The sequence below is a fragment of the Lycium ferocissimum genome, chromosome 1 (assembly GCF_029784015.1).
Source record: "Lycium ferocissimum isolate CSIRO_LF1 chromosome 1, AGI_CSIRO_Lferr_CH_V1, whole genome shotgun sequence".
Taxonomy (NCBI): domain Eukaryota; kingdom Viridiplantae; phylum Streptophyta; class Magnoliopsida; order Solanales; family Solanaceae; genus Lycium; species Lycium ferocissimum.
In genome coordinates this window covers 10,442,593-10,456,495 of record NC_081342.1, presented here as the reverse complement: position 1 = coordinate 10,456,495, position 13,903 = coordinate 10,442,593, and the positions used below count along the sequence as shown (strand labels likewise).

At 34.8% G+C, this 13,903-nt stretch overlaps 1 pseudogene; it reads right to left on the bottom strand.

Annotated features, from left to right (window-relative positions):
- Positions 1-6,879: 6,879 nt before the first annotated feature.
- On the bottom strand, positions 6,880-8,149 carry LOC132061971 (inorganic pyrophosphatase 1-like; annotated as a pseudogene).
- Positions 8,150-13,903: the final 5,754 nt, after the last annotated feature.

Here is a 13,903-nt window from a genome sequence, read left to right as displayed (position 1 = left end):
TTTCAACCCCTAAAATGACGATCCGAACGTTTACGTATCCTTGATGTATTGAGCTTAGATTATTGTATGCATAAAAAAAAATATCAGATTCTATATAAAATATTAACGTTTCGGAGTCTTGACACACGACTAATCGTTGGTCAAAGTATGGAAAAAATACTAAGTGTTGCGAAAAAGAAAAAAAAAGTTGACCAAAAATATTTTTTTTTAGTGGGTTCTATAACGCAGTAAAATAATGTGTTATAGAAAAAAAAATATTCTTTAACGCAGTATTTTATTGCGTTAAAGGTACTTTTGTCACATTTTTTTTTTTTTTGAGTATTTTGGTTCAACCCCACTTTTTTAGGGATATTTTGATTCTGGACTCGATATGTGATTGGGCTCTCTGATGTCATTCTTTTGTGAGAATTTTTTTTTCGTTTATCTTAATGCATTTTATCCAAAATAAAATTAATCTTCATACATTCTAACCGAATGTATATTGTACATTTTATCATTTTTTAATGTAAAATTTGCAAATATTAGAAACTGAAAGCATTGGTTGTCTTCTATTTTTCCTGAAGGAATATATTAGAAAAAGATTTTGATCAGGGAGTTTTTTAAGAAATGACCTAAATAGGGTGGAATGGAAATTTATCACTTCTACTTCTTTCTCTCAATTGATGATGGGTGGTGCAATTTGAGTACAAGTTTTGTAAATGAATAGGTTCATGAATTTGCCTTGACTGCTGGAATTGTTTATATTCAGCATTCTTGAAATTAAGATTATAACATCAATGTATAAAATATTAATTACATAGAAAACTAAACTTTGTGCGGCCATTTGTTTTCAATATTTAAAAGTGATAATTTTTTCAAGTTTTATTTAGTATTTTTAAAATATAATTTTCTATCATTTATCCATTCATCTTATACATTACTATTTTGGAAATCCAAAATTATATACATACAAAAGAAGAGAAAAAGAAGGATGATACGAAGATTTTATTAAACTATAGAACTAAACCTTATTTTGAACTTTTTATTTATGTATTATTCTGAAATTAATGTAATATCATAATATTACAAACATATTACTACCTATAATATATATGTTATTATGGATTTTTAATTTAGTATCTTACAAATGAAAAACCATGTTAATATCATTTTGTAGGTATGATACGTTAGGATGTCATCCAAGTTTGGCAAATGGCAAATTAAGGTACCAAAATTAATAATTGATACTTCATATTCATTAAAATTATGTTGTCTAGCTTAATTACTTAATTCTATTTTCATGAATCAAGAAAGATATTGCAAGACTTCTACATCGGCCGATAATTTTTTTGAGAAAGAAATATGAGTGCGTTGTGAAGTTGAAAAATCTATACTTCCATGTATTTAAAAACAAAAGAAGTGAGGGTGGAGGATATAAGAAAAAACAATCAACTTTGAGAATATAATTATATTCAAGAACAATCCATAGTATTAGGATTAAGAAAAGTAGAGAGATAAAATTGATCAAAGGTATAGATACCTCTTTTAATATAGAAATATTATAAAAAAAAATATATATATATTTTATCATATTTTGATTTTCTTTATCGACCGTGCGAAGCGCACATGTATTCCCTAGTAAGAGTATTAACTTGGGCATTAGGAATACTAACTTCCGTTCACTGGAACTATAATGCAAACTCTTATTAAAATAGCTATACCTTGGTGAACTAATTTCCAAGAACCTCCTAAAACTTTCATAAGGTGGCCAATGTATAATAATGGATTACTATAACCTCCTCAAAAGCTTTCATAAGATCGAAATCTTTTAGCCCATGTATCGTAAAGCAACTACTATGATAGAAAAATAGCTGACAGCCCAACATACATGACATAACAAAAATGGTATCATAAGAATAAAATCGATGGTCGCCTTTCATATATAACGCCAAAATACATAAGTTGTTTTCTAAACTTGTTCGAGAGCGGGCCTCTTATTGACACGTTCACATGCATCAATCCACTCATAATATATGTCAATAGGTTCGGTCAAATATGTGACCCTAGTACTAAATTTTGCTTCGCAATTATAGCAAATGGCTTCTCCAATCAAATTCTTGATATCAATGGGACATTCTACGCCTCTTTCGTGACAGCAAAATGGACAAGTGAAGGTTGTATCAAGTTTGGGTATTTTCTTCTTTGGTGCTGGCTTTGCTCTTGACTTCCTCTTCCCCATTTTTTATTCTTTTTTTTCTCGACTAAGAACTTTGGGATACTTAAATTTCCAGAGAAAGAGTCACCCTATTTATAGTTGTTTTTTGTTTCCTAAATTTATTCGGATTCGAATGTATATACAAATTCATTTCCTTTGTTTTATTATTGGGTTTGGCTTCCGAATTAGTTTGTGTTTAGGAAAAGAGTTATTTATGGAAATAATTAGTTTGAAGGACAATACACGTTTTCAGAAATTGAGTTAAATTCGGAGACAGATTCTTGTACTTTTAGTCCTCAAAATTTGACAAATACTCATTTTGATTCTTGTATATCTAGTTAGGCATATTTAACATCTAATTAACTGAAATGTGCATGTGTTTGGATAAACACATAATTTTTTGGATAAACATGTGAATTAATAAACAAGAAGAGCATGCCAAATTTCTATTCATGTCAACGGGAAAGATCATAATTTTGTCAAAGTAAAGTAAAAAGGAGGAGGATTTCGTTACCTTGTTTCTTTTTTTGGTAAATCGTTAGCTTATTTCATTACAGAGCAACCAGAGAGTTATATAGATATTGCTAGAAGCTGAAAGCACCTCCAAGATAATGAAAAGGCATGATAAGCAACGGAAGATGAAAATAATTCCAAGAAATTGAGAAGACTACACTAAATGTAATAGTCAGATACGTGGAACATCCCATTTAATTGATTTATTTGTCATTTAATTGATTCATTTATCATTTATTGGTAGGTAAATTTACTATTTGGTACTAAAATAGTATAGGAGTAGTGTTTAGATGAGGGGTAAAAATGTCGTTCAATTTCTAATGGACATTTTGGTAATTCAACTTTATAGCTTAGGGTCTTCCAACTTTTAGTATAGTTGCCAGGGAAATTATGCACCAGACTATGACTTTTTTTCCTCTGCTGCTCTTTTTGTTAAAAAAAAAAAAAAAAAATAATAATAATAACACTAATAAAAAAAAAATTATTGCTGTAAACATGAACAATTTGGGATTCAATTATTTCCACTCGAAGGAATGCATTTTTTTTTTTTGTGTGCAGATTGCCCTTCAAAGGCACTGGTCTTTAATCTTTGCCCCTCAAATTGGTGGTCTTTAATTTTTGCTCTTTGTCTAATACCCCGAATTCGGTTCAATCGCAAACTTTCGTAAAAAAAAAAAAAAAAAAAAAATTCGCAATGTAGAGGTTTGGATTCACAAAGCAGAGTTTTGCATATATTAAGATAGAGTTTGAAACTCTGTCTCACTCTACCTTGAGGTAGAGTTTTGCGAGTCCAGAACCAAAATACTCCTAAAAAAGTGGGGTTGAACAAAAATACCCACAAAAAAAAAAAAAAAAAAAAAAAAGTGACAAAAGTACCTTTAACACAGTATTTTACTGCGTTAAAGGACTTAATCGTAATGGCGCAGTTAAATCCTTAAATCCTTTAATGCAGTAAAATACTGCGTTATAGGACCCAAGAAAAAAAATATTCTATAACGCAGTAAAAAACTGGGTTATAGAACAAGTAAAAAAAAAAAAAAATTTAGTCAACTTTTTTTTTTTCGCAACACTTAGTGCTTTTTTCCATATTTTGACCAACGATTAGTCGTGTGTCAAGACTCTGAAACATCAATATTTTATATAGAACCTGATATTTTTTTTTCTACGTTCAATAATGTAGGCTCAATACATCAAGGATACGTAAACGTTTGGGTCGTCATTTTAAGGGTTGAAAAGGCGCCCGAAGTAAGTTTTGTTTGAAAACTTTTAGGTTAAAGTGTTCTATTTTTATAAGGTTATTTTAGTCAACATGTCGAGAAAATTAGTCAGCTTCATTTTCGAAAATTGAAACCAGAAAAGTGAAATTGACATTCACAGCTACATTGCCGCAGGATTTTTACGTTGAAATCTATTGCGTATCATCATATTATAAGTAAAGAAAACTAAAAACTTCACGCCAATTTGGGGGAAAATTGAAATTGAATAGGATAACAGGTGTTTTTTTTTTAAATCGGCTCGCCCAAATGGCAGTTTGTCCGCGTAGATCTCGAAGAAATACACAGAATCAAAAAAAAAAATAGCGTAAAACGGACATCCGAGTGCAAAGTTATGACCATCTAAATTTTGACCACTTTACAACTAGCTTTTCTCCCTGTATTTTTTAAGTACGTTTTTATCTAATTGAATTATATTTATATTCAAAATAAAGTTACGTCTTGATTAAAAAATAACACGCTTAAATCAAAACCTAAACAAAAAAGAAAAAAACATTTAAACGTAAAGTTTCCAGACAAAACTTACTTCGATTACCTTTTCAACCCCTAAAATGACGATCCGAACGTTTACGTATCCTTGATGTATTGAGCGTACACTATAGTACGCAGAAAAAAAAATATCAGTGTCTATATAAAATATTGACATTTCGGAGTCTTGACACACGACTAATCATTGGTCAAAGTATGGAAAAAAACACTAAGTGTTGCAAAAAAAAAAAAAAAAAAATTTATTAAAATAAGATGTTGTGATCTTTTTATGGAAAAAAACACTAAGTGTTCCTTAAGTGTGTTATTTTTTAATGCGTAACTTTATTTCGAATATGTTGCAAAAAAAAAAAAAAACGCGTAAATCGAACGTCCGAGCGCAAAAAATCACGTATATTCGAAATAAAGTTACGCTTTAAAAAAACACACTTAAATCTAAATCCTAAAAATAAAAACTTTAAGCTAATGACAACAAGTCTTCAAAAAAATGGACGTCATGTATATAACACTTAAATCTAAAGTTTTCAAACAAAACTTACTTGCACCTTTTCAACCCCTAAAATGACGATCCGAACGTTTACTTATACTTGATGTATTGAGCCTACATTATTGTATGCAGAAAATAATATCAGGTTCTATATAAAATATTGACATTTCGGAGTCTTGACACACGACTAATCGTTGGTCAAAGTATGGAAAAAAGCACTAAGTGTTGCCAAAAAAAAAAAAAATTGACCAAATTTTTATTTTATTTTTTATTTTACTGGTTCTATAACGCAGTTTTTTACTGCATTATAGAAATTTTTTGTTTTTTTTTTTATCGGGTCTTATAACGCAAGATTTTTATCACGCGTTAAAGGACTTAACCGCTCCGTTACGGTTAAGTCCTTTAACGCAAAGAAAATACCGTTGCTAAAGGTACTTTTGTCACAGTTTTTTTTTGGGGTATTTTGGTTCAATCCCACTTTTTTAGGGGTATTTTGGTTCTGGACTAGAGTTTTGCATGCAAAATTCCGCCTGAGGCCTAACTTTGCTACGAAACTTTGCCTTGCAATTTTTTTTTTTTTTTTTTTTTTTTTTTGACTGAAAAAAATTCGAAACCCAAACCTCATGATATTAGGTGAAGGGCAAAAATTAAAGACCAGTGCCGTTGAAGGGTAATCGTGCAAATGACCCCAAGGAATGAGAAACAAAGAAACAACGAATTTTCTACCTGTATAATTAAATATCCCAAAAAATGCTGAAATTTTTCTTTTATGCAGTGGCTGAGCTTCATATATATCTTTTCCTGGAAACTGCAAGTCTTCTAATACTTATATTTTCTTGGAATGGCAGTGAAGCTTTAAATGGAAATCTTAGTATATTCTATTCATGATTAATTAGACATGCCTTAAATTTATGAAGTGATCTTCACCCATGAGACTGTTAGAGAAGACTGAGTCAATTTTGACACTTGAAATGTGCAGCAGAAATGTAGACTATATTTTACCTGTAGCTCAAGATTGCTAAGTTATCATCATCAGTATATAATCCTGCAGCTCATCTTTCTGAATTACATTAACTATTAAGGGGGTTTGTACAGGCGAAATCAATCCACTTTTAGTAACCGGGGGTCTTATTGAAGACTAGCCTTACACTAGTATTGTCTTTAGTCGAAGTATTCCAGTAGCCAAAATCAGGAGTTCTATATGCAGACAAGACCACATTCCCATCCATCTGCCATCTCTAATCTGTACTTCCCCGTCGAGGAATCCACTATTCCTTTTGCATTAGGAAATAGCTTCTGCCCCATAACAAGAACTTGAGCAGGCAAAATAATATCTGTTGGGAAATCAAAGCTTCCCCACAGGACCCCTGAGGATGAATTTCTCAGTACAAAGTTTACATCAAACATAAATGTACAGAATTTCCATCATCTTGCATAATCATGTAAAATAATGTTGTATGTACAATATTTGTGTCTCTTGGACTTAGTGACTGACACGTTTACATTCATCTATCTATTCACTATATATGTCTATATCATAACGCAACTATAATTAAGATGAAATATTCCCAATATAAAGATAATGAAGCAACTATACGATGACGGTAAAAAGAGCTAAACATACATGACATAGAAGCTAGTTCCGTAAGAACAAATCATATACTATAAGATTGCCGGCCACCTTTCAAAATTAATGTGTAAATACATAAGTTGTAACTTATCCTATAATGGATCTCTAATCTTCGAGGTAATTGATACGTACACATTCGTCTATCCATTCGCCAATTATGTCTCTCTATCACAAAGCAACTACTATATTAAAAAGAGATTACAAGCGTGACTCTATCGATAATGGTTCAATAAGAACAAAATCAACACCAAATTACGAGTCAGAAGCTTCATGATAATGACAGGGGCAGTCTTGCCTAGTGGTGTACTGGAAGAACTGGCAGCAAGGCTTTGGACATAGAGTGGAACTTGGATTCAACGGATAACAATTGGCTTTCTTCAATGGTTATTTTGTTAATGAGTTGTAACAGAATGTGCTCAAGCTCTTGCCCATCGGTCGGACCGATGCTTTTACTAGTGTCCTGTTATCGTTTATCAAATTCCAGGCTGGGAAATCTTTTCTTGGCACGACGAAATCTCCTTCTCTGAGCTTCAAAAGTGGGGCAAAAATCGCCGCTTCCATCACCAAGATAGATCATTCTTTTATTATTGCCTTCCCAGGCTTGTATTATTCTTTCTATTATCAAACCCTTGCACATGTTGGGAGGGCACAAATTGCTGCTAGAGCCATGCAAACCATCTTAAGCGAAGATTCGAAGCCTATTAATTATCGACGTAGACTGGATTCGTTTTGATTTCTGAGAAGCAATCCCTTATTCCAAGATGTTTCAAGACTGTTTCAATGAAGAATTCATTTGCATCACTTACTATTCTCAAATCACACCCTAATGCATGAGCTGATTTAATGCATGGTACAATCCTGGAGTATACGAGAACACGTTTAAATACTTCTTCAATGTGTTTAATACTTTTGCCTTGTGCATGAAACTCCTTCATCATGGTATCCATGACACAATTCCGGGGCATACTTGGGAGAAGTTGATTGAGCATATCAGTGCCTCCTAACTCATCTACCACCCAATTATCACTGTCCACGTCGATGATCGTCTTGTCAAAGTCGAAAATCACAACAATTCCAGCCATATTTGATTTCTCTAACTAACTTTAGTGACAAGAAAAGAAACGAATATGGAAAACTTTGGTTGGGATATTAGTTTCCAGAGAATGAGTTCCTCTATTTATAATTGTTTTTGATTTCCTAACTTGATTAGGATTCGAATATATACAAATTCCCTTTTTCTCTTTTTTTATTGGTTTTGGTTTTCGAATTAGTTTGGGTTTAGGAAAAGAGTTATTTTTATGGGAATACAGTAAAAGGACTAAAACACGTCATATTAGGAGAGCGGCAGATTTTTGTTCTATTTTTTTTTTTTTCATGTTACTCGTTACTCTATAATTTTTTTTTTTTTGATTTAATAGCATTTTTGGTCCCTTAATTATTTGTAAATTTTATATTCAGTACTTATGAGACTTATGAGATTTAACGTTCAATTACTTGAAATCTAGAAATTCGGGTATACTGAACATGTACAGTACTTTAATGTTTATACCATTAACACATATTGTTATTTTCTGTATACATATTATTTTGCATTAATTATACACGTAACTGCTATGGCATGCATGTTTAACATCACACGCTTCAATTTTTCTTTTTTTTTTAATTTCTCAAACTTCACATAAATTAGAATAGAGAGAGTACTCAGGGGCGCTCCACCCTAAAGGGTGGAAGTGGCATGGCACCCCCTAGATTAATAATTTTTTTATATACATGTTGCAAAATGAATTTGCAACTCAAGAAATCTGATAGAATAGTAAAGAGAATAAGAGAAAGCTAAAACTAGAAAGAGAAGAGAAAGAGACTAATTAGGTTAAAACTAGGGATTTTCATTCATAAGGTAAAAAGGATAATTCTGAGTACATGATATAGCTGTCCAAGGACAAATTCCCCTTGGATTCTAGCTGAGTCACTGTACTATGCAACTAATTCTGCAGAGGACTAAAAGTGCTGAAAGTAGAACTATTACAGGACTAAACTGTAATTATTGAAGACTTGTATTTAACTTTAACTGGGCTAATCTGTAATAACACTTTCTTCCCAACTAACTACTCCTCAACGGTTAAGTACCACCCCGCAAGCACAAAGTACTCTTTCTTAAAGCTGCTCAAATCAAAATTGTAACATTTCTCCTTCCTTAAAATCTTCCTTGTCCTCAAGGAAGGAATGTTGGAAACCTCAACTTCACGGTTGCATAATCTTCCCAAGTTGCCTATTCAGGTGGCATATCCTTCCATTGCACTAGAATATGAGCTACTGCCTTGTTGCCCTTCTTAATTATTCTTCTCTCTAATATCTTCAAAGGGTCCACATAGTAGGGACTAGCCACATCAACTACCGGAGGGTGATTGACCTTATCAGGGATTTCATAGCAAGGTTTCAACTGTGATACATGAAATGTAGGGTGCAATGCCACATGTGCTGGTAGTGATAATTTGTAAGCTACCCTTCCCATTTTTTGCAACATCTGATAAGGGCCATAATATTTGGATGAAAGTTTGTTGAAAGGTTAGTTAGATAGTGTGACTTGTCTGTAAGGTTGGATTTTGAGATATGCCCATTCTCCTTCGAAATCGCCTATCACTCCTCGCTTATTAGCCAAATGCCATTCTCATTGAAATTGTTACACTTATCGAAATTCCCCGTTAGTGTACAGTGAATAGACGAGCGAGGGATATGATGTATACGAGGTTTGGGCAAGTAAGAAATAGTACTTGACGATCCTAATTAAGATTTCCAAAGACATTCGAGTTAAGGAAAGAAAGTTGTTAAGGGAAGTGAGTCGCAAGTCGAGCGTAACGAATAAGAATTTCGAGTATTAAGTTAATGATGTCTTAATGACCCTTGAGGAAGAGTTATAACGTCCCTTAGAATGGTATTGAAGTAAGGAACAAGTGTTAAGAAGGTGCCATAAGGATCGGAGATCAAACGAGTCGACGAAACAACTCACTTAAAATCAAAACATACGGCCAGACATATCCGCCGTATAAGATCTACGGACCGATGTCCGGCCGTAGATCCAGCCCTCAAAGATGTCATGATTCACTGGACCAAATATACGGTTCAACATATGGTCAGTAGATTTTATACGGACCGTATGTTGGTCCGTATATCTTGGTCGGGCTGAAGTTCATTTTTATATAAGGGACCATTCTTCATTTCCATTTCATTTTCCACTTCACCTCCACACTTCAAGAAACCTCTAGAGAGTTCCAAACACTTCATCCATGAGAAATCACTAGAAATCAAGGATCAACAACAAGAAATCAAGAGAATCAAGTGAAGGAAACCCATTAAAAGTCATCCAAGTCAAGAAATTCCAAGAGAGATAAAATGGTTTTGGTGCTAAGGCGAATCACCATTCCAAGCTTATTCCTCCATCATCTAAGGTGAGTTTCATGACCTATTCATGTTATTTGAAGCATTTATAAGTTGAAACACATGGATTGTAGAGTGTATAGCAAATGGGTCATCAAATGTGTGAAAAGTGCCTTTAGTGAGTAGTAGTTGAATTGAATCATGGAAATGGATATGTTGATGATATAAATGCGTTATAAATGACTTATAGAACATGAAATAAGTATTGGATATGAAAGAATACGACGATGGACTTACAGTCATGAATATGGAGAATTGAAGTTGAATTGTGAAGTGCGAATTATGTAAATGAATGACGATTGTTGTTAGTGATATTGTGACGATTGTTATGAATGTTGGGAGCTATGGAATATGGCGGAAAGTGGTATAAACAAAGGAAATGCTGCCAAATTTCTATAACTTTAGTAAGTACGCTTTCACGATGATATAACTAATGTCGATACGAATTCTCTTGAAGGTATCAACAAGTGCATTAAAGGAGAACGAGCAAGCGATAGAATAGTTAAACGACAAAGGTATGTGAGGCTAATCTTTTCTTGCTAAGGCATGAGTCCTATGGCATGAATTTCCTCTTGTATTATGAATGTTCCATCTTCAAGAAGACCATGAGTCATTGTTCATGAATAGCCATGCGAGATAAGAGATATGCTACGACGATGATGGTGATAATGATAAGCTTAAGACTGAGATGTGCTATGGCCTATGATACGATGTTCCAATTGAGCTAATGAAGCTATCCATAGCCCATTGATGTTGATCATTGTATATACTCACCTTATGTTTGTTCCTTCAGTGAAAGGGACACTTATGAATGCTCATAATGACATCGGGGTCCACGACCTTACGTCACCCCGTGAGCATGATTATCTGAGTCTCTATGCATGTATTGCTAGGAAGATATTATGATATGCATATTATGATAAGCATGTATGATAAATGTAGTATGATGAGCATATGATGATATTACACCGTGCCTATATGGCCTACAGCGATCGCTAAGGCGGGTAGCTATACACCATGGCCAAATGGCATGGGCGGCACACCACTAGCCGGGCGGCATGAGACGGTACCGGTCGACGGGAGGCTCGGACGCTAATGCTATTGCTAATGTTATTGATTACCACACCGCACCTATATGGTCGGGCGAACCTATACACTTGCGCATATATGATACGATGATGAGTATGAAAGTGCTAGCCAGTACGTAGTACTTCCTAAGATTCCGCCGCCATCGATTGTCCTATCGATGCCTCCTTATTTTATTGACATCTTGCTATTGTTTATGCCTTACATACTCAAGACAATATTAATCGACGTCCTTTTCGGACGCGTGTTCATGCCCACAGTAGACAAGGGAGGTGACCCGCACTACATGGGAGCTAGCAGTTGCAGAGAGCACTCCATTTTTTCGGGGTGCACAGACACTTTTGTATATATATATATATGTATATATTCATGATTGGGCATGGCGGGGTCCTGTCCCGCCCATATGTCTAGTATTCTAGTAGAGGCTCGTAGATACGCAGTGTGGGTAGCATGGTCCCATGGTTTGTATGTATATGCATGTGTATATATTATTTTGATAGCCGAAGGGCTTATGTTTATAAAAGTAATTATGACTTCAAATGGTGATATATTTATATGAAATTGAGCAAGTACTATGAATGAGAGCATATAGATAACGGAATGAGTGGTGTTCGGTAGTTAGCCCCGGATACCCGTCGCGGCCCGTAGTTCGGGTCGTGACAGAGCCCTAGCTAAATGAAACCTCAACAACTGAGTTTTAAATTCCCTCACCACTAACCTTCTGTCCACTTCTTCATCTATAGCATCACCAGATAGGTAGGGTAAATGAGTAGGGAGAGGTTGACAATACAAAGCTTCATAAGGGCTAGTTTGTATTGCTGAATGGAAAGTTGAATTATACCACCGTTATCGCCAATGCAAGGTACATTGCCCAATCTTTCGACTATCGACACGGTAACATCTCAAATAAGTCTCCACGTTCCGTTAACCACTTCCGCTTGACCATCATATTGGGGATGGTAAGCTGCCGAAGTGCTCAGAATTGCACCATGCATTGCAAACAATTCTTGCCAGAACCTACTGATGAATATTGGATCCCTGTCACTTATAACATTTTCAGGCATTCCATGTAGCTTGAAAACCTGATCTAAGAACACTTGAGCCACAGTTGCTGCAGTATAAGGATGAGTCAAAGCAATAAAGTGTGCATACTTGGTGAGTCTGTCAACCACCACCAAAATAGTAGTTTTTCCTTTTGATTTTGGCAATCCATCAATAAAATCCATGCTGATGCTGGACCAAGCTGATAAGGGAATTTGGAGGGGTTGTAGCAAGCCTGGAGAAGCTACAAAATCACTCTTGTTCCTCTGGCAAACTACACATTGTCTGACATAGTTCACCATATCTTCCTTTAAGCCATTCCAATAGAACAATCCCCAACCTATACCGTGAGTATTGTCCATATCAGATGCCCCCCAATAGGTGAATCATGCCAAATCTGAATCAAATCCTTTCTCAGTTGCTCATCCTTGCCTACCATCAGTTTGCCATACCTCCTAAGTTGTTGTTGGTTGAAGGAATAGCCCTTATGATCTTTAACTTGTTCCTTGAGATCATCTATCAGTTTTGCCAGCACAACATCCCTGGACCAACTATCCTTGATTCTTGGAAATAATGTAGCATCCACTGGTGTTATAGCTAATAGAAATGCCTCAGATAATGACATCCTTGACAGTGCATCTGCTGCCTTGTTTTCCCTACCCTTCTTGTATTCAATTTCAAAGTCAAACTGCATCAACTTTGCTACCCATTTCATCTGCAAACCAAGTACGCAATTTCGATCGTTGCGTACTTATGGCGTTTTGATCGCTATAACTAGAAACTCGTCTTCCCATCGAGCATCGTGTCCATTTAGTCACTGCAATTACCAAAGCTAGCAATTCTTTATCATAAACTGATAAGCTCAAGTGTTTACCAGATAGCCCTTTACTGATAAAGGCTATTGGATGACCCTCTTGCATCAAAACTGCTCCAATTCCCAAATCACATGCATCTGTCTCCACAATGAATTTCAATGAATTAACTGGCATAGCTAGCACATGAGCAGTAGTTAAGGCCTGCTTCAAGTTGTCAAAAGTAATTGTAGCATTGTCTGACCATATAAACCCTTCTTTTTTCAGTAAATCAGTTAATGGTTTACTGATTATGCCATAACTCTTAATAAATCTCCTATAATACCCAGCTAATCCCAAAACCCTCTCAGTTCCTTAATGTTCGTAGGCATTGGCCAATGTTGCACAGCTTCCACCTTCTTTGGGTCAGTTGCTACTCCTTCAAATGAGAAATAAAATGACCCAAGTATTCCACCCTACTGGCCCCAAATGTACATTTTCCCTTCCTAGCCACCAAGTTATGCTACTTCAGTAGTTTAAAAGTCATCTTTAGATGCATTAAGTGATCTTCCAGATTGCTACTAAATACTAATATATCATCAAAGAACACCAAAATAAATTTTCTTAGGTGCTCTTTGAACACATGATTCATCAAGCTTTAGAAACTTGATGGAGCATTAGTAAGTCCAAATGGCATTACTAAATACTCATAATGCCCAGAATGAGTTCTAAATGTTGTTTTGTGAATATCTTCATTGGCCATCCTGATCTGGTGATAGCCAGATCTGAGATCAATCTTGGAATAAATACTTGAACCACCCAATTCATCCAACAATTCTTCAATTATTGGAATTGGAAACTATTTGATAGAGCCCTTTTTCAATGCTTATATAAAACCAAAGCCTCTCCCCCTCCTTCTTTCCAACCAAATAGAGGAATGGCCCTAGCTTGGTTAACAATTCTGGT